The sequence below is a fragment of the Hylobates moloch genome, unplaced genomic scaffold, assembly GCF_009828535.3.
Source record: "Hylobates moloch isolate HMO894 unplaced genomic scaffold, HMol_V3 SCAFFOLD_4, whole genome shotgun sequence".
Classification (NCBI taxonomy): Eukaryota; Metazoa; Chordata; class Mammalia; order Primates; family Hylobatidae; genus Hylobates; species Hylobates moloch.
The window spans coordinates 112,055,578-112,078,871 of NW_026652279.1; the positions used below are offsets into that span (position 1 = coordinate 112,055,578).

General features: G+C 39.1%; 1 long non-coding RNA gene across 1 annotated transcript in view; it reads left to right on the plus strand.

The window, feature by feature from the left end:
- The window catches only part of LOC116467291 (uncharacterized), a 106,416-nt gene extending 84,640 nt beyond the window's left edge, over positions 1-21,776 (plus strand). The window contains exons 5-7 of the long non-coding RNA XR_009213267.1: positions 3,402-3,515; positions 11,839-11,892; positions 21,666-21,776. This is a non-coding gene — a long non-coding RNA (uncharacterized LOC116467291). The remainder of the gene's footprint in view (positions 1-3,401; positions 3,516-11,838; positions 11,893-21,665) is intronic.
- The last annotated feature ends 1,518 nt before the right edge of the window (positions 21,777-23,294 follow it).

The following is a 23,294-nucleotide window of genomic DNA, read 5'->3' on the forward strand; positions in this document are numbered from 1 at the left end:
AGATTATGCAGCCAACAGTGAGCCAGTACATGGTTTCACTGGGGCCTATATTGGGACATTTTGGCAGCCTTCTTTATTGGGTTTGGGGCTCTCTGGCTATCAGATACCTTTCTGTTCTCTCCTTGTGAATGCCCATGAGGGGTTTAGGGTAAAAATGTGGAGCTTTTAAGCATCTTAATGTGATTTCAATTGCATTTTAATTTTTAATAAAATGTTGAATAAAGTTCTGCTCAAAGAGCCACAGGGATGAGAAGATTCTACTTAATAGGGAGCGCAGTATTTTCATACTGGGAGATAGATGGGTTTAACAAGACCCTGGTACATCTCTTTCAAGTAAGTGCAATAAATGGTTCTGTTGGAATGGGAAAGAAGGGAGGTGCATACATACATGCATATATCTTATTTTTCTGTATAGCCAGTAATTCCACTCTTTGGAATTAACTGCCGAGCTTTTGGCATCTTTGACTAATACCCTCCTCATATGATAGCTACACTGCTCCAAAGATGGTACAGACATCTGAGCCAAACATTTTTTCTGTTTCGTTTGCAAGAAATGGAACTGACAGATATACCTGTCTATTTTGTTTCCAAGAAAATGTCTTGTTAGAAATGTGTGAAAATGTATTATATGACAGTTGCTGAAAATGTTTCAGATGCAGCAATAAACTGATTGTGGTTTTTGGACCAGATGTGCACCATGTTTAGAATTTATTGTACTTCTCTGTATTCTAGCCCAGTGCTTAAGTAAATAGAGAGAAGTGCTTCGCTTTTCAGTGAGACTTCTTATGTGGATGAATGGTATTTTCCTCCATTTCATGATGGGAAGTTATAGGAATCATGCAAATTGGAAATAGTCACTCACCTCACACCCATTGTGTAGCTGAGAAGACTCAAACTAAGGGCCTGTTGTTTTTGTCCTGACTCCTGAGGTTAAGGAGAAGACTTAGCCTGCAAACGTCTGTAGCTTAACGGTGCCGCATTTTCTGACTCACATAGAAACAAAATAAATGCACTTAATGTCAATTGTAGTATTTTAAATCCCTGCCTTTTGATCTGACACATTGTAGATCCTAGTCAGAACTCGGTTAGTTAAAAAGGCAGGAGGCTTTTTCATGCATACCCCTGTGGGACTCCAGGCAGCCTTTGCCAAAGGTGTTAGACATTTGTTTTTCTATGTGTGCTCAGTAAAATAGGCTTCTAAGCGTAGAAATGATCTGTGTGTTGTGATTATCTGCTTTTTTATGCTATTTCATGTTCCATTTCACTTCTAGAGGCACACTGATTTGAATGGTTAAAGATTTGTCTAATTTCCTTGCCAAGGAGGATTATGTTTCCAGCTTTTTGTTAATTCTGGGCATTTCAACCATTGCTTCTGATAACATTGTGCTTTACTGTGCTAGGCATTCCTTGGACCCAGGACTGGGGTAAGACATGGTCCTGCTGTCAGGGAAGCAGTAAGATAGTTCATGAAGGGCATGAAGTCCAGGTGCTTCACATGGGAGACCTCGTTTAATGCTCATAGAAACGTTAGATTTTGCAAGGGGTGAGGGTGTTATTAATTTCTTTATTTAAAACAAAATAAAACTGAGCATCTTGTAGCTCAGAGATGAGGATCCAAAACTAATAGCTGCTTGACGACAGAGCTCATGCCCTCCCTCCAGCTCACTGCTTGACTGGTTGGATAGTCAAGACATAACAATGAACATAAGGCTAGAAATGTTTGGAATAAAGGCTAACATAGGCACTAGAGCATTAAAATACATTGTGCTTTAGAGAAGGGTCACTGTGTAATGTAGTCAGTGAAGGAAGGCTTTATGGAGGAGACCTGAGCTGTGTTTGGAAGCCTGAAGATGAGGATAGAAATCACAGGCATGAAGGCACCAAGGAGGACGAGCTTGCAGGGTTGACGAGCTACACCGGATTGCCAGGGGGCAGACCTGGAGAGTCGGGGAGAGGGGAATAGGAAAGAAGGGGAAGGTGGAGGGCAGGCTGTTTAGAGCTCCATGAGAAACTGTGTGTGCGTGTGCGTGTGTGTGTGTGTGTGTGTTACATGCATGTCAGAGGAGGGTTTACAATGTGGAGGAAACATACCATTTAACTAAAAATCAAAATGTTTGGGGGATATACGATGCTGAAATTTCCCATTGTAGCTAGAAAAAGTAGTGTTTTAATAATGAGAATGTCATGTTTCTTTTCCTATCAGGGAATAAAATAAGTCAGCCTCTTTGCTGAGTTGGAAGTGGCTGAGTTGTTGGCAAAGTGAATGAATTCCCTTTGAGTCTCCGTGATAAAAGGAGGCAACAGGGGAGGGGAGATGGGGCAGGTAGAGGAGGACCAGTGTGCAGACCACCACAGCCCTGCTATTTGTCCGATTATCTGAAAGTGCTTGGAAACTAGGAAGCAGATAAAAACTTATTAAAGGAAAGAAAATCCAGAGGAAAAACCTGGGGAGCCCAGGGAGCATGCAGGGTGGCTCTAAAGTGGGATTTGGGATGGGGTTATCTTTTTTCCCAGAGTACAGCTTTTCAAACGTTTCCAACAAATATTCACTTATGCTACCAGGGACAGTAGCATAAAATGTGAAGGGATGAAATATAGTTTCCTTGCTTTTTTCCCTTTTGCTTGTAGGGAGATACCTAGCAACATTGAGTACAATTTAAAAAACACTTATTATGGAAATTAATGATGTGATTTTATAATAGAGCAGAAAAAGAAAACCTCTAAGATGGAGTGAGCGACTTAGGAATCCCTATGTAGTCATCACAGATGCCTGTCTATTGATAGGAACCCTGTTTCAAACATGGAATTTAAATTTAAGAGAAAGGTACACACCAAATTTATGCCTGATCTTTCTGGTGACTTGAAAGAAAGTAATAAGAGTTTTTAAAAATGTGTGAACAATTGATATGAAATGCTCAATGTGTATACAATCATTTATGTGGTAGGCAGTGCACTGCATGCTGGAGCTAAAAGAGAAAGGCCAGGGACTTTCAATCTATTGAGAGAGGCAGAGAAAAGAGTAATACAGAGTGATTGGTGCTACAATATGCAACAAGAGGTGGGAATGTTAAAAAGGATTGATTTACTAAGACTGGAAAAATCAGGGAAGGCATTATGGAGAAGATGACATTTGAGTGGGTTTTGCAGTATAGATAAGAGTTCAGATGGAGGTGAGAGAAGTGAAATAAAGGAGAATGGCAAGGGGCATTGTAAGTGGAAAGACATACAAGGAAAAACTCAAGCATGTTAAAGTTTACCCTCTACTTGGGGAACAAACCACAAGCCCCCTTTTCAGATTCCCTGAAACGAGTATTTCCCTAAACTAGATTGGGAAACGCCACTGTCACTTTGAAGAACCACTGAGGGTTTTTGTTTTTGTTTGTTTGTTTGTTTTTTGGTAGGAGGGTGGTTTAATCTGGACAGAATTGGAGGAAAGGAACTGGCACCAGAGTGGAGGCTGGAAGGATGGTGGAACTGACACTGGGACAGAACACAGAAAACAGAATCTAACGCTGGTAAGTTCTTTGTTATAGAACTTAACTTTGTGTTGTAACCCCTGTCTCCTCCACTGGCCTACAATGCAAGTTTCTTGCCTTAGTCATCTTTGCATATCTGTGCCCAACACAGTAGGTGTATTAGTCCATTTTCATGCTGCTGATAAAGAAATACCCAAGGCTGTGAAATTTACAAAAGAAAGAGTTTTATTGGACTTACAGTTAGTTCCATGTGGCTGGGGAGGCCTCACAATCATGGCAGAAGGTGAAAGGCACATCTCACATCGCGGCAGACAAGAGAAGAACTTGTACAGGGAAACACCTCTTTTTAAAACTATCAGATCTCGTGAGAATTATTCACTATCACACGAACAGCACACTGGGTCCCTCCCACAACACATGGGAATTCAAGATGAGATGTGGCTGGGGACACAGCCAAACCATATCAGTAGGTTCTTAATAAATCTCTGTTGAATGAATCTAGGGAAGAATGAGCTATTGTAGTTGTTTGGTCAAGAGATTCCGGTGTAGGTATAAGCCTCTGTGGGAATCTTGGAAAATGTAAGACTTTTTGGGGTTAGAAAATAAGAAAAAGTAAGTATCTCAATCAGGTTTAGATACAGCTCTCACTTTTGATATTGACTCTGATAAAGCAGTATGATTACTTTCTTTGTTAAAGTGCTATTTCATGAGGATGTATTTTCTATAAATCACTGATAAATTCTTTTGTCCACATTGAAGTCTTATTCATATGAATGAGAAATATTTCATATGAAATCTTATTCATATGAAAAGGAAACATTTTCTTAATGCTTATCACAATAGATGTGAGACAAAAAGAAGACAAATCTCCATTTACAATTTATTTTGCTCCAAGACTTCACAATGCAAGATTTACTCTAAAGGCACAACTTAAAGAAAACTAGATGAATGTTTCAGCATGCGTTATTACCATTATCACATTTAAAATGGCAGAAGCATAGTGCCATCAACTCTGCTTTTGAAAGATGGAGGTACCCCCACTTTAGCTTGGCCAACATCATCTAGACAAAAAAGACAGTGAGACCAAAACCCATGGCCGAAACCAAGCTTTGTGAGGCTAAAGCATCCCAGAGCAGTGTGTTGGGACAATGTTTTGAAATATCAACTGAGTGTTTTTCTAGGATTTACTGGGGTCCCTTGGTTCTTCTTCCATTCAGTAAGCTGGGTCAGTCTGGCTTCATTGTCTTAGGAAGGTCTGTCATAGAGCAAGTGTAGAAAAAGAAGTCAAATATTGCCTTTTGAGTTCTAAAAGCCTAGGTCCCTCTGGAAAGTGAAGAACCTGGTACAGATGAGCTAAATACCTGAGCTGTGAGGGCCAGTTATCCACCCCAAGCGGGGTAAAGATTCCTCGGGGTCAAGAAGCATCTGGGAGTTGTGGGGACATATTTGGAATTGTCTATGTGGATCATCTCTGAGAAAGACGACTGGTGCCCAGTCCCTACCCAGACTGAACCCTGGGAAGTACAATTCCAGAACCCCCAATAGAATTGTGGGAGCCGTGTTTACCCAGGGCCTGGGCCTCAGTTTCTGGATAGTGCTCAAAGAAGACATGGTTGTATGGTGATGAAGGGCCTTCAATAGCACCAGTTTCCATGGGAAGAATGATTCTTTGAGCCAAGTAGATGGGTTTTTGAATGACCCCACAGTTTCTCACACCCCAGTATGGTGTGGAGCAGTGAGTGAATTACTGAGCATCAGAGAAGAGTGCAAGGAGAAAAAGAGCAGAGGCAAAGGTGGGAATGTGGGCTAGGCAGCAGCGAACTTACTGCATGGTAGCCAGGACCAGGTGGGCCCTGGGGCATCAAAGCAGATGCCACTGTGCTTGGCTCAAGATGACTGAGGACCCAGTGTCCACCACCCCATCCCTGCCTGCTCAGCCCTGCTCAACCCCTAGAATCCCCATGTGACTGAGTTTAGGCTTCTGCTACCTTGTCACAGGCATGGGCCCTCAAAATAGAAATTCGGCTGTGGTATGGAAAAATACAGTTACATTTCTTGCACACATGAATCTGGGGACTGAGATTCAAGCCTGCTCTTTGTATAATAAAAGTTCCATTTGATGAAATCTGATTAAGAATGGACACTTCTCTGTCCTGCAAAGATCAGTATGCCCTTAACCTCGGGCAAATACAAAGACGGGTTTGTTGAAAAAATACACAAAAAAATCTCTCAGAAACCAAGCAGAAGAGTAAAGCAGGATCCGAGGGGATTCTTGGAAAGTTAAAAATGAACTTCCTTCTCTGTTATAACGGGCTACGTGGGCTCTTTGATTTTTGCCTGTGTGCCTTGCCTGTCCCTCTTCATTCCTTTTTTTTTTTTTTTTTTTTTTGAGACAGAGTCTCGCTGTCGCCCAGGCTGGAGTGCAGTGGCGCGATCTCGGCTCACTGCAGGCTCCGCCCCCCGGGGTTCATTCCTAGAGTCTTCTGCCTCTCTAGCCTGCACAGAGACTGTGATGGCCTTGCCCCAGGCCTCACACCTGTTCAGTTCCAGCAGTGACCTCACGGATAGAGGAGACTCTTTTGTGTCTCTCAGGTCCGTGTCCACATCGCAAGAATCTGATTGGCTCCCTGTGGTCCAGTGTATACTCCTGGTCCAATCACTGGCTGGAATGTTTTGGTGCCGAGTCACAAACTACATTCCGAGCAGTCAGGGCTGGGCTGCCATGTTGCACAACTGCAGGGTGTGCCTGCCAAACAATACTCTGGGAGCGGCTCCCATGCGTATGTGTGGTGCTTATCCTGCATGGTGAGAGGCAGTGGTCCTGACTAAAAGTCCTGCTCTCCTGGTTAGCAAACGTAATAAAATGGTGGAACATGGTGTTGTCGCTGTTTGAATTGAGTGAACATCTTCCTAACATATGTTGAGTGGCCATATGAATGCATGGAGCAGGACTAGGAGAGCTGACCTTAGCATACAGAATGTTCATGGTGAGCAGATGAGGCTGCCTACTCAGGTGGTTAACTGCTTAGCACTGTGGTTTGGAGAGCAAGCTTTGATGTTCAACACACCTGTGTTCACATCCCAACTCTGTTTATAAAAATGTGACATTGGTCAAGTTATTTGATTTCTCTGTCTCAGTGTCTTTATCAATAAAGTGGGAATGAAAATTTCTACAGGAATTCTCATAAGGATTAAAAGAGTCATTTAAAGAACTTAGGCCAGTGTCTGATGCTTCATAAGTGCCCAGTAAGTGTCAGATGTGACTTATGTCGTTATTATCACGAATAATTCTATTATTAGTGAATTATTTCACTAATTTTTTCCAATAATTTATCTCACTATTTCACTAATTAATTTTAATTCTATTAGTGAAATAATTCACTAATTCACTAATATATCACTAATACTAGAATTATTAGAATTATAGTGAATTAATAGAATTAGTGATATATTAATATAATAGATTAGTAATATATTAATATAATAGAATTATTAGTGATATATTAATAATAATGTAATTATTAGTGATATGTTACTGAATTATTAGTGAACAATTATTAGTGACTTAGTGATTATTAGTGAATTATTAGTAGTATTTTAGTGAATATTAGTGAATTGTAATAGAATTAATAATAATTCTATTATTAGTGATATAAGCCATATGCATTTTAGTCTTAAAATGTTAATGACCCATTATATGAAAAGCATTTATTTATCTGCATTCAAGATACATGTTTGGTTAAGGTCCTTATAATTAAAATAAAAATCAGAATCACAATATTATACCAACATTGATACAAGTAATAATTAACAACAACAACAGCAACAATGATGATGATGATTAAAAACCTGGATAACATTTTGTCTCAGGCTTAGTGTGGTTTGGGTATGCATGTACTTATCGTATTTGATTTTGATTTTATTTTAAACATTTTGTCTTTACTTTTTTTCTTAGCATCTTGACCCTTTTGTGACATCTAGCAGGATGTGTTTTTTTTTCAAGATGCATGTTTCACAAACAAAATATATGTTTATATCTGACTGTACCCAAGCTGCTAATTATGGGCATCTCTTTCTATAGCTCACTATTAATCACTCATGTCTTTGGGGCTATATAGAAAACAATTTATGTTACAAAATCAAATCCTCCCTTTAAAATGTTTGCCCTGGAAGTGAGGCGGGAGGAAATCACAAACTGTTATTATTTTCCCTTAGATGGATCTAAATATTAACATTCTCTTAGCTTTAAAGATTATTTTTATGCCGCTCCTTTATAAACAATTGAAGTTCACTAACTCTTCTGTTGTCTCGGGTTCTGTCTACAGCATACCCAAACAACTCAGCTAAAAAATGGGCAATCAGTTCAACAGGTTATTTGGCATTATATGTAGAAAATAAAAATGTTTGAATAGCTTAAAACATTTTAAAAAGCATAGCATATAGTAAACCAAATTGAATGTTTAAACATAGACTAAGGATCTCTCACACAGAGGAGGGAGTTGCCATTTTTAGCTCTCATTGCAACTGTATTAACTACCCAACTACCAGGGCAACAATAGCAGCCACAGTGGCAGTAGTAGTTATAGCAGGAGTAGGAGGAGGGAGAATAAGCTATTAATAGTATGAACAACAGTAGTAGTTGTAGTGATTGTTGTAATAGTAATAGTTAACACCACATGTACACATTGTTTTAGGTACTTCATGTACAGTAACTCATTTAATCTTTACAGCAACCTTAAGAGATAGTACTATTATTTCTCCATTTTACAGAAAGGGAGACTAAAATTCCAAGAGGTAAAGTCACTAGTGGAGGAACCAAGATTTGGAAAACAGTAATAATGGCTGACATAGATAAAATATTCATGCTTCTCAGCTACTGACACGATTACCCCATTGAACCCTCACAGTGAGCCCAGGAGGTGGATTTCTTCTTATCCTCATTTAACACAGAAGGAAACTGAAGCTTGGATGTCCGCCTGATGAAATGTCAGACAGGGTCTGAAACCAGGGATCCAAAGCCAGAAGTCCAGTCTTGCTTTCAGTTTGTTGGTGTCTTGCAGATTCTGCTTGGATTGGTTTGTTGAGGGAAGAGAAGTCCTCTAAGTAGAAGCTGTTGCCTTGAGGGGGGATCTGGGTACCCACCTCTCCCTGAGGAGCGTTCCCCTACTACCTATCTTACAAAGAGGGTGCTTTTCTTCTGAACCACCCCGAAAGACTCCCACATTGGAGGGTGAGGCAGTAGGGTGAGATGAGTGAGGCACTTGTCCTGGGCATAGCATTTCAGGGGACACAAAATATGCAGTAATCAATATAAATAATATTTTATTTACTTATTTATACATTTTTGAGTCAGGGTCTTAGTCTGTCACCCAGGCTAGAGTGCAGTGGCACGATCACAGCTCACTGCAGCCTCAAACTCCTGGGCTCAAATGATCCTCCTACCTCAGCCTCTCAAGTATCTGGGACCACAGGTGCGCACCACCTCCTGGGCTAAGGGATAAGTAATATTTTAATGCAACATTTACAAATAGGTAAATATTAAACACTTAAAATACATTTTAAAAAAATCAAAACAAATACCAAAAATATCCACACCTGAACAAGATCTTCACATTGAACATAAAGACAGGATCAGTTTGGTCCTGGGTCTCTGGACTCCTGGATGGAGACCAGGTGGGCAGGTGAGCCTGGTGCTGTCCTCACCCCACAGGGCTTTCTTGGGTCTCGAGCAACATTTGGGCTCCTCTGTGCAACTGTCTACACCACTGCTCACCCAGGCCTCCATCACAGTCACCATGATGATGAGCAGTGCTTCTTTAGGCATCATGTCACCAAAACAATATTTCATCATGCAGTGCTATTTTTAAAAAGTGAGGATGGCATTTTCCAATGATATGTTAAAAGAGTTACACCTCTTCCCTCTCCACCTTTTCTCTCCAGAACCCAACCAGAGAAGTTGTTTAAAAAAGAAACAGTCAATGCCTTTTCCACTTTTAGATCTGCATATTGGGCCACTCTTGGTTTCTTTTTTCTTATTTAGTACTTGAGGGTGTCAATTTAAGAAAACTCAGCTCTCCTACCGGCAAGTCAGCTGGGACACATGTATTCTGTTCATCTCTTCCAAAGGCACTGTGGAATTGTCCAGTCCCAGAGGCCTTGGGCTTTGAGGACGCAGCCCGGCAGTCGTGGTGCTGAATATGAATATAGCGGCTTCCCAACCCAAAAGACATTTCATTTATTATTTTAAAAATATTTTCTTTGGGCTCTTTTAATCCTCAGGGACATTGGCTTGATGAATAGCAAATAAATTCCCTAACCAGACTGTTGTTATAAATATCCGTGGCATTAATTCAAACCATTTGCATTGGAAACTTTTTTTTTTGCCCTGGAGGAAAAGGGGTGGCTGATTTAACCTCAACATTTGGGACACGTTTTTCCCTAAAATAACTACAACATCCATCATTTTTTTTCCTGCTGGTGTGTCAATTTTTTAATGAGAGGCTGGGTCCCTTTAGTACCTTTGGTCTCCATAGTAACAGTTTCATGTGTTTATTCTGGCTTACTGAAATAAAGCACTGAGGAAAAGGTCAGTGACTCATTTTTGATTGGGGGTTACTCTAATTAGAGGATGATTATTTAAAATTTGATCTCTAAGACAAAGATACTATGTGCTTAAAAATAAGACCATGGCAAGCATGTTAAATGACAAATGATGAAACATTTAGATAGTGAGAGGCTTCCCAACTATGGGTCTTTCTTCACAGGTGCAGGTGTTTTCAAGATTATTATTGTTTTCATCCGTGTTCAACCGACCTTGACTTCTTGCCATTCCCTCTCTGGTAGCAGGATCTGAGTAATGCATTAAGTAATGGATTAAAGTGTCTGGAATGACTAATGCAGTTCTAGGAGTCAATTTAGACCTATGGTATATGCATCTGAGATGAGCTGAATCAATACAATAAAGTCCTCTCAGATGGCCGCTGAGTGGCCAGAGGAGGCATAAACCTTGCCTAGGTACCACTTTTCTATCCCCTCGGTCACTGCAGGTTTTGGATCTGTAGGAAGGCAGAATGGGGCACGCAGTGCTTTGTGATTGTTGCGTTGGGTTGCCATTGCCATAGTTTGACTTAATATGTATCACGCCTTTCTTTCCTCATCTGTGAAATGGCAATAACAGCGGAAGCTGCATCGTAAGGTGTTTGAGGGGATTAAATACAATAATCATGCATGCACAGGGCTTAGCAAAAACTAGACTCTACTTAGGAAATACCTCAGCAGTGTTGGCTGTTATAATTATTATTTTACTTTCATTATTTGATTGGCACTTTGGCCTTTGGACTGAGTTCCTTTGTTCTCAAGGGAATTGCTTAAAACGAAGGTAAGACTCTGGCGAGTGAAGTTTCCACTGCAGAGTGAGAAATCAGTTTGAGCAGGTGTGGATGTGGCACTCTGCAGGGAACATTGTGTGGGGAACATGGTCCTCCGTTAGGGCTCCATGAGGCTTTGCTGTGTCATGGCTGAGAGCTGAGGGCTGCTTTGTCCTCTAGAACCCAGGCTCCCATGGACTGGCTCACAGGACAAAGGGCAGAGCTCAGGTAGTGGTCCTCAGGCGCTATCTGGTTGAATCTCCATCAAGCACGTTTCTTTAAAATACAAAGAGATGCAAACTTGGCTGGCAGAACTGGAAGTCAGCCACACCTGTGTGACCCCATATTGTGGCCTAACAGGATGACTCCATGAGACACAGTGAAACCAGGTTGACCTTATGAGTGCAATTGTGTGGGCTGGCAGAGAAAAGCTGAAAAGTTTAGATAAAATTCTGGAAATTTGAATGATGTGTTTTTCTAGTTACTCTTGAAAATCAGTCTCTTTGATGGATCCTAGTAAATTTTAGACCTTAGAAGCCAGGCCTTAATTAGGGAACTTCACCCGTCCACTTAATTAACAACTACTCATGGCTGTGTGTCAAGCACGTGCTTAGTCAGCTGGGACGCTGCGATTCTCCTCTTTTGGAGCTTACATTTTAGGTAGGAGACAGAGACAGTAAATGAATGAAAAAAGAAAGAAAATTACTGTAAAATATTATACGCTTTGAAGGAATAACGTGCTAGAGAACATTTGTCAGACTCTTGATCTTTCTGTGTTGCAGCTAAGCATGGAAATAATGTTCTGTGGTAAAGATTGTGGAGTGAATCCTTCTCATTAAGTGTTGATACCGGCTCGGTCTTTCCTCTTAGGTTGTACAATTGGACTGAGCAAAGTTCTGGCTATTGCTGTTCTTATTTTAGTTGTGAATAACGACGTTGCTAGGGCCTAAGTCTCTTCTAGCTGTTATAATTACTATTTTTATTCTCATTGTCAGAAAACACAGCTTTGCAAACTGATTTGCTCACAGACTGCTTCCTCCTCGCCCCCGGTAAGTATCTCGTGAATCTTGTGTTTCCCAGAAAACATTTTGGGAAACAGTGTTTCAGAAAATGCAATTCCGATGGGCCTGTGTTATGAATTCCCAAAGAGTAGTAAGTGTGATTTCAAAGAGAAATATTCCAGATGAGATATCTGCACTTGTTGGCTAACCTAGGTTTTTGAATGCCTGATTAAGGTCACCTATTTTTGGCTCATCATCTACCCCCATTAGTCAATGTTGTTGCAAACTAAAAATAGTCCCTCAAAACAAAACAAAACAAAAACAACATATTTAAGGGCAAACAAATAAATTCCATTGTACAGTTTAATGTAAAATAAATAAATATAAGGTAGCCTTGTTTCTAAAGTTTGCAAAAGGGTAAAATGATACAGAAATTCCTTTGGGGAAATACTGTGCATGTCAAGACGTGCTGTTTCTCTTTTCCATCCTTAGACTATTTCAGTTCTTAAAAGATTTGTAAATTAAATTATTTTACGTTGGTGCATCCACTTGGCTCTCTGGGATGTGGGGGTGCTGTCAGAGGCTGCTGGCTATGTCCCAGGGTAATTGAATGCCGATTGAGGAGACTTGAATTGAAGCTAACTCCACCACTTTCTAGCTTTTAGCAAGCCTCTTAAACTCTCTGGGCCTTTTTTCTTTCTTCTAGAATGAGGACAATAGCACCCATGTTACTGGAATGTTGAGAAGATTAAAGTGAGATAATGTTATGTGAAAGTACCTTGCAAACTATCAAGTCTGAAATTATAATCTGGTTTAGTCTGTGCACTTGGTTGTCATTGCATTGCATTGGGAGAAGACTGTTATTGGACCTGGGCTGGGTAATTAAGTCCTGAATTTTGAGAACAGAGGACGAAGCATCTCCGAAATAGAACAGAAGAAGGAAAGAGGAATGGAACTGCATGACTATTAGTGTAGGAAGGGAAGTGGATATTCACAAGAAGTAAGGCAGTTCAGGGAACACGCATTTTCATTGAGCTTGGGGACAGAACAGAATATGCACTCACTAGTATGTTTTTTCCAAACATGTACTGAAGTAGGGTGACATTAGGTGAGTAATGTTAGGGTAAATACAGTAATTCCATTATCCCTGGAAAACATGTTAAAAAGAAACATAGTTCCATTTTCAGTAATGTGGACAAACAAGATAACCTGAAGCCCTCCTGCTAAAAACACTTGGAAATGCCAGCTAGACCAGAACAGACATTTTTTTAAAGTGCATAGTTAAGCCTCAAGAAAGTAAGAGGAATACCCAGGGATACAAAATAGAGAGGGATCTGAAAATTAGAGTACTGACAGGTAGGTGTAGTTTTGGCTGCCTTTTATTTTCGGTAATTAGAGAGTTTGGGTATAATAGCCTTGCAGGTTCTTAGACAAGGCATGAGGCTGTCAAGAGGTGAGTTGTTGGACCTGAGATCCCTCCCTGCACATGCCTAAAGGTGACACCCGCGAATCCTGTTCTCAACTCCCTGATTGCTTTGAGTCTTTCTTTCCTTTCACCCATTCTGCAGCTTATTCAACAAATATTCATTCAGTATTTTCTCTGTGGCCAGCACTGCTCTAGGTTTTGTCAAAGGGGGATTCTGATCATTCATACCTCACTCTGTATAAGTCAAGGTATGATTGCATAAAAAAGTGTTTTGAAGACTAGATTTCTATACAAACCTGTTACAATCCTGTAAGAGTTGCGTGGATAAAGTGCTGATCTCAGCCGTGCTGCTCCTTGGTGAGACCCTCAGCCACTTCCTTAACCTCTCCAGCAGGAGCTGGCTTGGCTTCAGTATATAGGGTACACCCTCCTTACTCCTAGGAAATACTTGTTTTCAATCCCCATGGGTCTCAGCATGTGCCTTCTCATTCCTAAGGGCAGCAGCCTCTATAAGAGAGTATGTGAAGCCTTGGAGACCCATGCCAAGAGGGTGGGCTTTCAGCAGAGTTGGCTTCTGGGCTCCCAGTCACCCCATATCTTCATTTCCTCAGGAACTGTCCCCACCACCACTGGCTCAGGGGTCTGATGGATATCATGGAGAGCCCCCAGAGATGTGAGGTTGTTTTTCAGATGCTAGAATTGGAGATAGAAGGAAAACAAGAGAAGACCAATGAGCTTGACCTGTGAAATTCAAGGGTAGAGGGTAAGGAGAACTCTGAGAGCCAGAGTGTTGGCACCACCATCCTCGTGCAAAGGTTGATCATCACCAGGTTAATCCTTTTGAAGAGAAAGGCACAATGCAGTGGAGCCCTCCCCCTCCCACTGCTGAAAGTCTGGCAATGTCAGATACAGTCCAGTTCTTATAATTTGGGGTGCTGTAGGGCTGGCTGGGATCTCAAGTGCCTGCTTTGAGACAGAGTAATGAAACAGGAACTTGGGGGAGTTACTCTCTGAACCTCCCATGGGGAATGGAGTTTCTCTCATAGAGGACTTGCTGCTGGAGTCTCAGGCCTGTAAGAAGAAATTCTAGTTTTTGAGTAATTTAAGTGGTAACTTTAAGTTCACTGAGAGTTGCACTGAAGGCCAACTTTTTCCTCTAGTGTAATTATTCAGGAGCAACCATTTGTTGGCAAAAAAAAAAAAAAAAGTGTAAAGGCCTGGGCTGCAGTAGTTGGAGCCCATCTGTCTACGGCCTTTTATCAAAGCTTGGGAAAACTGAACTTGCGGATAGGCTCAGTTGGAGTTTGGGTCATTGGGGAACCATGGTTGACAACTATTTACTGTTCAGTCAAGAATATGTTTTCAGGTCATTTGTTCAGCTCTGTGGTTCCCCTTTGGGGCATAGGCTACTTAAAATTTTGTAGAAAAATAAATCCATCTCCCTTTAAAGACTGGCCTCCTTGTTTTTGTTAGAAGCCAGCATAGATTTTGACGCCAGACAAATATGTATCTGTACGTTTGGGCATTGCAACTTACTAGTTATATGAACTCAACTATATCTCTTAAATTCTCTTAATTTCCTTACCCTTAAGATGGGGATGCTTGGCTTGTTCCAACAGAAATTGGATGTGTTGGGATTTTGGTAACTTCTATTTTGTGTGTGTGTGTGCTTCCCAGGACACTTTAATACAAAGTACAAAATCAGGCTTACTCTCAGTTCCTTGTTAATCTCTTCTGGCATGCAAACAGAGAGGTGAAGTTCAAGGGTAGGGGTGTATAGTAAGTAGACAAGGACCCTCAAGCCTAGCTATGGGACTGGGGGAAGCTGCCATACAGAGCAGCAATTTCCTGTTGGAAATCCATACTCAGGACTTATCTCAGAGACATTGTCCACAGATAATGCTCATAACAACTAAAAACTAGCAAAGCAACCAGAAGTATAATATAAATTTGGTTTGGCAGTGTTAAATGGCACTTGGCAGAATCAGTTCTACAAATCACTAGGTTAAGCAATGTTCAATACAAGTTTGGAGTAAATGAATACTCGCTATGCAGAGCCAAAGATGCATTTATGTATTCATTCATTGAGTAATTAGATATTTACTGAGCCACTGCCAGGTGCCAAGCCCATCTCTCAATACAGGGTGTGTGTTAGTGAAGACCACAAAGAGCTGCCCTCCCAGGGCACAGTTCCAGTCAGGGAAACAGACAAATTAAGAAATAAAAATGTGACATAATAAGTAGTGATAAGATATTTGAAAAAAAAAAGTGAAGCAGGGGAAGGAATTAGGGAGTCGTTTTTTTCAACAGAGAGGCCAAGGAAGGCCTCTCTGAGGAGATGACGTTTGATCAGAGACCTGGATCAAGTGAAGAAATGACCAACTCATGGGGAGATCAGAGGGGAGCAACACCAGTAGACATAAACCAGGATTGTCCTAGGAAAACTAACACCTATGGTTACCCTATAGACCAAGGTGAGGACTTTGGATTTTATTCTAAGTGTGAGGAGAAGCTTCAGGGAGGGACGTGATCTAATTTGTGTTTTAAAAAGACCTCTCTGGAAGGTAGACAGCAGACACAGGGAAACCAGTGAAGAGGCCATCATAGAAGCCCAGGTGAGAGATAATAGCTCAGCTTCACATTAGGTTTGGCTTACATCTTTTTTTTTTTTTTTTAGAGACAGAGTCTCGCTCTGTCACCCAGGCTGGAGTGCAGTGGCACGATCTTGGCTCACTGCAAGCTCCGCCTTCTGGGTTCATGCCTCAGCCACCTGAGTAGGAGTAGCTGGGACTACAGTGCCTGCCACCACGCCCGGCTAATTTTTTTGTTTCTGTATTTTTGGTAGAGATGGGGTTTCACCGTGTTAGCCAGGATGGTCTCGATCTCCTCACCTCGTGATCCACCCCCCTCAGCCTCCCAAAGTGCTGGGATTACAGGTGTGAGCCACCGTGCCCGGCAGGCTTACATCATTTTTATTAGACTCTACACAGAACTCATCCTGAGGCTCGGCCCCGTCATTCTTTCCCAAAGCAGAATTATTTGCTCTGAATATTAAAGAAAATCAGAGGATCATTGATTCCAAGGAGGTGCTGGGCCGGTGGAGGATGTGGGTGTCCCTGCAGTGTCTCACTGCCCTACCTCCCTTGTCCTCCCCGAGCAGCATAAAGGTCTCAACCCCTCTTCGTGCTCTTCATTGTCATTGTAGGTTATTGGTTCCAGAATGGAATGTCCTCTCCTTTTCTCTTTCTTTTTGTAAATAAAAAATTCCTTTTGTCTTCCAAAGTAATTTTGAGCATGCAGCAATTGTATCTCTAAACAGCCCCATCAGGGACATTCTGTATTTTATTGGAGTTGATCCAAAAGTCCTGATAGATGAATTTGGAATTGTCTTTTAATGGTTCTCAGAAAAGTTTTATTAGGTACATGGTGGACCTGGGGAAACTTGTTGGGACTTGTAGGTTATATAATTCTTTTAGCTTCATTGCTAGAATGCTTGGGACTTTTAACCATGACTTCATTGCTCTTGAATATGGGTTTCATGCATCTGGTTGCTTGGCTGTTTTCAGAAAGTAGGGGTAACAGTCCCATTAATGTATCATCTTTTCCATGATTAGAAAAGAAACCTGAGAATGCTTTCCTAGCAAGTATGTAGACACAGTTTCCTCCAACACCTGTTCTTTCAAGTCATGAGACATTTGAAAATAACTACAGAAGTTCCTGCATCTAAGCCTGTCTTTTGAATATCTGTTTGAGCAACGTGAAGTTTTGCTAGTGTGAGCTAATGTCAGCATGCAACCTCCTCCCCACTGCCTGTGGATTCAAGTACGGCAAATGCCTGTTGATTTGGAATGACCAGGAGATGGCTTATTTTGGTTCTGTATCATTAATCAACAAATGTTTAAACAGATTTTTAAAAGCAAAACGCCTAATGTCACATTGCTATTACATCAAGGAGCTAGGATTCTGACTCCCTTTTCTAAACATTCATCCACACTGTGATGCTTTGGAAAATTTAAAAATTATGCAACAATGCACTCTCATTGTGAAAAAAATGAGAAAACATAGATGGAAAAAAGAAATGAACCTCAAAAATTCCACTATTCAGCGATAACCACTGTTAACATTTTCAGGCACTTCTTTTCAGTTTTTTTTCTACAAAATATAATTGCAAATGCATTTTCAAAGATGCTGCTTTACAATTCCCTTTTTCCCTTTAATAATATTTTGGGTTTTGTTCATGTTCTTCTAAATCAGAACATAGATCTGCATTATCATTTTAAAAACTTGCATTGTTTTCCATTCCAGGATGCTAGTACTGTTTATTAAATATTTCATTATTTTTTTCTCCTCCTGAGCTTGACTACTGTATTAGTCTGTTCTCATGCTCCTAATAAAGACATACTTGAGACTGGGTAATTTATAAAGAAAAGAGGTTTAATTGACTCACAGTTCCACATGACTGGGGAGGCCTCACAATCATGGTGGAAGGCAAGGAGGAGCAAGCAGGCAAGAGAGAGCTTATGTGGATGGCAGCAGGCAAGAGAAATCTTGTGCAAGGGAACTCCTCTTCATAAAACCATCAGATCTCCTGTGACTTATTCACTATCAGCAGAACAGCACAGGAAAGACCTGCTCTCATGATTCAATTACCTCCCATTGGGTCCCTCCCATGACACGTGGGAATTATGGGAGCTACAATTCAAGATGAGATTTGGGTGGGGACACAGCCAAACCATATCAACTACCAACTGATTAACCAAATCCCTCAGTTTTAGAACATTTATTGAATGTTAATAATATTTCAAGTTTGCACTATGCACTTTACATATGTTATCATTTAGGTAACTTGTTTACAATTTCTTGATATTACTGATTATCCTTACTCTCTGTATACATTCTGTAGGATTGTACACTGATTATTTAAAGGCTTTTCATAAATATTGCCAGAGTATGCTCCAGAAAGGTTCTACCAATTTACATTCACAAAGCACAAAGCATCCAGAGTGTTTAATTCTCTACATCCACACAATCAATGGGTATTATCAACTTTTAAAATCTTTTCTAATCTTCTAAGGAAAAATGGTAACTCATTCTTTCACCTTGGAATTCTTTGATCACTGGAGAAGCAGAATTTTGTCTCTTGATGTATTCATATTTTTCTCTAAAATATTTTAAATCCTATATATTTGAACATATTAAAAAGTATATTTTGGCCAGGCATGGTGACTCATGCCTGTCATCCCAGCACTTTGGGAGGCCGAGGTGGGCCGATCACGAGGTCAGGAGATCAAGACCATCCTGGCTAACACGGTGAAACCCTGTCTCTACTAAAAATACAAAAAATTAGCCGAGTGTGGTGGCGGGCGCCTGCAGTCCCAGCTACTCGGGAGACTGAGGCAGGAGAATGGCGTGAACTCAGGAGGCAGAGCTTGCAGTGAGCCAAGATTGCACCACTGTACTCCAGCCTGGATGACAGAGCGAGACTCCATCTCAAAAAAAAAAAAAAGTATATTTTAATTATATGTACTCACATGTACATAATTTCATCAATGCATGCCTCTAAAATCATGAAGTTCTCTTTTTACTGCAATTTTTTTGTTTGCTTTATCTTCTTCTTCTTTCCTTTTACATCATCCTTTCTGTCCCTTAAACAGCCTTTAAAACAACATTGAATGCATCTTTCCATATTTTTGTATGTCCTTATATAATCCTTATATAATGTATGACATACATGCATACACATACACTATATTATATACACATGTATATGTATATGTATATATACAGTTTGTTTATATATGTTTTTTAAAAAGTGGGATCATATATTACATATTTTTCTGCATCCTGCTTTTCTCACTCAACAGTACCTCATTTGAAAACCCTCCAAGTTGTTTGGTGGAATTACAATTTATCATTTTCAGTGACTGAAATTTTTTGAAGGCATGCTCCTATTGATAGGCATTGCTTGTGTTTCTGGTTTTTTCTTTTTTTTTCCTACCACTACTAACAATGCTACAGTTAATATCTTTTTACATATGTCTTTACAAAGAAATTGATTTTTATGGAACACACAGGAATGTTATTGCTAAGTGGCCTAAGTGTGGATATGTGTTTTACCTCTAAGAAATGATGCCAGACTGCTTTGCCCGAAGGTCCAAACACATCCCCTTCCCACAAGCAATCTCAGAGGGTACCCATTTCATTATGTCCAGCCAGCAATAGCTGTTATGGCATTTCAAATTGTTATCAGTCTGATGGCTGTAGTGATAATCATATTGTTACTGTAATTTACATATCCGTGGTTACTGCTTGTGAATTTGTATATCTTTTCATTTGCCACTGATTTACCCATCTGTGAATTGTCTTTGCACATTATTTTATTGGGTTACATTTTTCTTATGTATTTGTAAGAGATTTTTTGCATACTATAAATAAACTTTTATTTTGTTTTATTTTATTTTTGAGATGGAGTTTCGCTCTTGTTGCCCAGGCTGGAGTGCGATGGCGTGATCTTGGCTCACTGCAACCTCTGCCTCCTGGGTTCAAGTGATTCTCCTGCCTTAACCTCCCAAGTAGCTGGGATTGCAGGCGCCCACCACCATACCTGGCCAATTTTTGTAAGTTTAGTAGAGACAGGGTTTCACCATGTTGACCAGGCTGGTCTTGAACTCCTGACCTCAGGTGATTCGCCCACCTCAGCCTCCCAAAGTGCTGGGATTACAGGTATGAGCCGCCATGCCTGGCTGAAAAACTGCTAATTTTTAAAAATACTTATTTTGAATTCAGAAATTAGAACAAATTTTAAAATTAATTTTATAATTTTTTACTACAATTTTTCACTTTTTTCTATGCATGCAGGTATACAATTATGTAACCACCAAAAAGTTTTTTCTCATCTTTTCCAATACTTATGCCAGTTATTTGTTTTCATGTTATGTATACTATAATACCTATAATAGTGTTAAAATAATGTGAAACAGATAATCTTTATCAAGCTATGATTTTAAAATTTGCTGCTAGCTTTTAGAAAATTTCTTTGTTGAATTTAAGTGGTTTCTTTCTAGCCCTGTTTTAGTTAGGACTGGCTAGTGAATTTCGTCAAATGCCTTTTAATTATTTATTGATAGGACATGTGTTTTATCTTTTACTTTTTTGCTGCACTTAATTCAATGGATATATTAATTTCCTGATGTTAACCAACCTATTATTCCTGAAAGAGACTCAACTTAGTCTTTTGATATATTGAGAGATTCTCTTTGCTAATACTTATTTAGAATTTTTGCTTTTATAGTAATAAGTCAGATTTATTTCCAGTTTCCTATTTTGCTTCTATTTTTATTGAGTTTGGACACTGGATTTTAAAATTCTGTTCCAATGGTCTATGTAACTGTTTTTATACCAGCATCATACTATTTTGGTTACTATGGTTTTGTAATATATTTTGAAATCAGAAAGTATTGATGTTTCCAGCTTTGTTCTTCTTGATCAAGATTACTTTGGTTATATAGGGTCCTTGGGTAAAGAAAATGTGGCACATATACACCATAGAATACTGTGCAGCCATAAAAAAGGATGAGTTCATGTCCTTTGCAGGGACATGGATGAAGCTGGAAACCATCATTCTCAGAAAACTATCACAAGAACAGAAAAACACTGTATGTTCTCACTCATAAGTGGGAGTTGAACAATGAGAACACATGAACACAGGGAGGGGAACATCACACACTGGGGCCTGTTTGGGGGTCGGGGGCTAAGGGAGGGAGAACATTAGGAGAAATACGTAATGTAGGTGACGGGTTGATGGGTGCAGCAAACCACCATAGCACATATATACCTATGTAACAAAACTGCACATTCTACACATGTACCCCAGAACTTAAAGTATAATAATAAAAACAAATAGTATGTGTAATAGGGTCTTTTGTGATTTTAGTATTGTTTTTTCTTTTTCTGTAAAGAATGCCATGCATTGAATTTGTGGATCACTTTGGACATTTTTACGACATAAATTCTTCCAACCCATGAACAAGCGTTGTCTTTCCATTGGTCTGTGTCTTTAATTTTATGCATGAAAGTTTTACAGTTTTCAGTGTACAAATCTTAACCTCTTTGGTTAAGTTTATTCCTAAGTATTTTTTTTTTTTTTTGCTATTGTAAATGGGATTGTTTTCTTAATTTCCTTTTTGAATAGTTCATCGTTAGTGTATAGAAATATCATCTATTTTTTGTGTTGTTTTTGAATCCTGCAACTTTACTGAATTTGTTTATCAGTTCTTTCTGTGGAGTCTTTAGGATTTACTTTATGTAAGATCATGTAATCTGCAAACATAGGCAGTTGTACTTATTTCTTTCTGATTTGGTTGCCCATTACTTTTTTTTTTTTTTTTTTGTCTAGTTGCTCTGGCTGTATCAAATAAAAGTGTCAAAAGTGAGCATCCTTGCCTTGTGCTGAATCAGAAAGGAATACCTTTCAGTTTTTCTCCATTGATTATGATAGCAGTGGGCTTTTCACATGTGAGCTTTATTGTGTTGAGGTAAGTTCCTTCTGTACCTATTTTGTTGAGTTTTTATCATGAATGATGTTGATTTGGTCAAATGCTTTTTCTGCATCTGTTCAAATGGTCATGTGGTTTTTATCTTTCATTCTGTTAATATGATGTAGCACATTGATTGATTTGCATATATTAAACCAGCCTTGCATCCCAGGAATAAATTCCAATTGTTCATGGTGTATAATCTTTTTAATGTGTTGTTGAAAACAGTTTGCTAATATTTTATTAAAATTTTTGTATCCATCAGAGATATCAGCCTTAGTTTTCTTTTCTTGTGGTATATTTGTTTGGCTTTGGTATTAAGGTGATGCTGGACTCTTAAAATGTGTTTGGAAGTATTCCCTCTAGTTACATTTTTTGGAAAAGTTTAAGAAGGAATGGTATTAATTCTTCTTTGAATGTTCGGTAGAACTCAGCTGTGAGGCCATCTGGTCCTGGGCTTTTCTTTGTTGGGAGGTTTTAAGTTACTACTTCAATCTCTTTATCTGTTATGGGTTTGTTCAGGCTTTCTATTTCTCCCTGATTCAATCTTTGTGGTTTGTATTTTCCTAAGAATTTGTCCATTACCTCTAGGTTATCCAATTTGTTCATATATAATTGTTTGTAATAGTCCCTTATGATCCTTTTAATTTCTTAGGCATCTGTTGTAATGTCTCCACTTTAATTTCTTATTTTATTTATTTAATTCTTCTTTCTTTTTTATAGTTAGTCTGGCTAAGAGTTTGACAATTTTATCTTTTCAAAAAATCAACTCTTGTTGATTTTCTCTATGATTTTTCTATTCTCTATTTGATTTATTTCTGCTCTAATCTTTATTGTTCCCTTCCGTCTGCTAATTTTGATATTGCCATTATATATCAATTTGGGGAGAACAATTTGGGTCTTCCAAACTAGTTTGGTATATATCTCTAATTGTGTAAATATTCTTTAATTTTTCTCAGTAGTATTTTATATTTTTCTGTTTATAGATCTTGCAATCTTTTGTTTAATTTATCCCTAAGAATATTTTTATGCAATTACAAATATTTTAACATTTGAATTTCCAAATGTTCGTTGCTTGTGTATGAAATAAAAAATGGACTTTTTGCAAATTAATTTTTATCCTACAATCTTAAGTTTATTTATTAGTTCTAGTAGCTTTTTTTGTAGATCTGTTGGATTTTCTATATAGATGATCATGTCATCAGTGAATAACAATAGATTTACTTCTCACTTTCAAATCTGGATGTCTTTTTGGAGAGAGTTAGTGTAGAATTGATTTTATATTGTCTTAAATGTTGGTAGACTTAGCCAATAAAAGCATCTGGGCCAGAAGTTTTCTTTGGGAAGGTTTTTATCTATAAATTCACCTTTTGTTATAGATATAGGATTAATGAGGTTACCTATTTTTTTCTTGAGTGAGCTTTGATAATTTCTATATTTCAAGAAATTTGTCCATTTTTTCCTTATGTTGTTGAAATTATTGACACAAA